General features: G+C 48.2%; 1 protein-coding gene across 2 annotated transcripts in view; it reads right to left on the reverse strand.

Moving 5' to 3' along the window:
- Positions 1-2,388, reverse strand: part of pcdh1b (protocadherin 1b) — an 89,621-nt gene extending 87,233 nt beyond the window's left edge. For both annotated transcript variants that reach the window (XM_053505454.1, XM_053505455.1), the window contains exon 1: positions 1,818-2,388. The gene's annotated coding sequence lies outside the window, so the exon portion shown is untranslated. The remainder of the gene's footprint in view (positions 1-1,817) is intronic.
- Positions 2,389-2,788: the final 400 nt, after the last annotated feature.

A 2,788-nucleotide genomic window follows, 5' to 3' on the forward strand; every position in this document is an offset into this window, starting at 1 on the left:
CTAACCAGATAATCGGTCCTACTCCCTTCACCTGACTGTGGGTTTAGTGTTAGAGCTACACATACACACCTACACACACACACACACACACACATACAGAAACTCATACACACCTATAAATACACACATATATACTGTACATACTGACACACACACACACCGTATACTCAACATTAGTAAGATAATATTGATCAGCAAAACACATTCCTACATGACCATTAGTCGGCTCATCACTGCTCGCCTCATACACTGATCCACTGCCCAGTGTGTGTGTGTGTGTGTGTGTGTGTGTGTGTGTGTGTGTGTGTGTGTGTGTGCGGTAGATCTAAGGACAATAAAATATTGCATGAACAAGAAATCAAAGAATCATCATCATCAATCATCAGTGCTAAATTATAGAGAAAGAAGGGGGGGGGGCAGGGAGAGAGACAGGAAGACAAGGAGGGGGGAGAGAGACAGAGACAGGGTGAGAGACAGGGAGGAGAGAGACAGAAGGAGAGCGAGAGAGACAAAGAGACAGACAGACAGAGAGAGACAGACAGAGAGAGACAGACAGATCACCTCTCTTCCTCTTCGTTTACAGGCAGAGTGAGTTTCTGTAGGAATGCAGCACATCCTCTTGTGTGTGTGTGTGTGTGTGTGTGTGTGTGTGTGTGTGTGTGTGTGTGTGTGTGTGTGTGTGGAGTTTCTGAAGCTCAGTGTAAAGAACCCGATAAACAGGTTTTTCTTCTATGATGGAAAAAAACCCATAAGTCGAGTCGGTCCAGCTGAACCAGATCTCACACACACACACACACACACACACACACCACCTGTCTCTCTCACACACACACACTCCGCTCTTTTCTTCAGTACTATTTTAATAATGACTCTGAGACACTTTAATATAAACACTGTGTCTATAAATGTTTATACAAATATCAGTAAATTATATTATAACACATCAACACTGTAATTCAATTAATTATTGAAAGATTATGGAATTTTTACATCCTGTATGTACACACACACACACACACACACACACACAACGGTAAGAGCAACAGGTGTTGATGGACGGACAATATACACACCGACATTTCCTCCATCCCATAATAATCGCTAATCACAATCCGCGCGCACTGAGCGCACACACACTGTATGTGTGTGTGTGCGCGCGCGGACGGTCCGTGCGAGCGGAAGCGCGGCGGTGTTTATTCCCTCTGAAAAAGTGACGCCGCAAACACAGAGAGAGAGAGACACACACACACAGAGGGAGAGAGAGAGGGACAGATAGAGTGAGAGACAGATAGAGACACACACAGACAGACAGAGAGAGAGAGAGACTGGGAGAGAGACACAGAGAGAGAGAGACAGAGAGAGAGACACAGAGAGAGAGAGAGACTGGGAGAGAGAGAGAGAGAGAGAGAGAGACAAATAGAGACACACACACACACACACACACACACACAGAGACTGGGAGAGAGAGAGGTGTAAATGGGAATAAACTCCCCAGTCTGACTCCCGGACGGACGGCTGACGGATGTGATGTTACTTTGTTACTTTACTGTAAATGACGTCACTCCATGTTACATTATGTTTCAGTACATAGAGAGAGGGTCCTGTCTGTCTGTCTGTCTGTCTCTGGAATGAACTGTGTGAACACACACACACACACACACACTGATACACACCTCACCAATAGAGCAATAGAAACCTGCGTAAAAGCTGATACCTGGGCCGAAACTCCTAACACACACACACACACACACACACACACTGATCCGGTTAAAGCTGTGTGTCCGGGTGTGTGAGTTGGAGAAACTCGGAGCTCTTACCGGCTGGATGTGGGACTCCTCACACTCTCCTCTCCGTCTCTCCGCGCGCGCGCGCGTGTGTGTGTGTGTGTGTCCGTAGTCACACTCCTGCGGGGTCAGTTATCCAAAATTCAGAATGAAAAAAATCCCGAAGAGAAGAGAGTCAGAGCCCAGGTCCTGCAGGGAGGTGTGTGTGTGTGTGTGTGTGTATGTACAGCTCGTTATCACACACACACACTCGGTCACGGCACAGCAGAGGAAACCCCGAGCGCGCGCGGTCCGGTGTCTTCAGCAGCCCCGGTGCGTGTGTGTGTGTGTGTGTGTGTGATGGTGATGTCCTGCTCCCACACGTCTCTCTTCTCATCTCACACACACACTTTACACGCGCGCAAAAACATCCGAACTAAAGAAAAGCATCCCATAATAATAATAATAATTATAATAGGCGCGCGGGCGGTGTGTCGCGTCCACCGAATAAAGACACACACACACACACACACACACACTCTCTCTCTCCTCCTCCGCGATCTGTCTCTCTGTCTCTGTCCTCCCGACTGTGAGCTCGGAGTCTCAGCGCGCGCCGTGCACAGCGTACGGAGGAGTGAACTCTCTCTCTCTCTCTCACACACACACACACACACACTCTCTCTCTCACACACACACACACACACACACACTCTCTCTCTCTCTCTCTCTCTCTGGGCGGAGCTTTCGGAGTGGGTGGGGCTTGTAGAGAAAACTGTAAAAAATAAGAAGCAAGTGGCCGCGTCTCATTCTCACCATCCCATCTGTGTGTGTGTGTGTGTGTGTGTGTGTGTGTGTGTGTTCCCGGACTTCAGACCCTACAGGACAGCTTTGTGACGTGGACCTTTTATCAGTGTTTATTATAAAGATAATAAAAGGCGCACGAGTTAAACACCTGCCTCAGGTAGATCTGGGGGCGTGGCTACATGGAGGGGCTCAGGGTGATAGCGCTCTATTTAAACACACAC

This window comes from Clarias gariepinus, chromosome 10 (genome assembly GCF_024256425.1).
Source record: "Clarias gariepinus isolate MV-2021 ecotype Netherlands chromosome 10, CGAR_prim_01v2, whole genome shotgun sequence".
Taxonomy (NCBI): Eukaryota; Metazoa; Chordata; class Actinopteri; order Siluriformes; family Clariidae; genus Clarias; species Clarias gariepinus.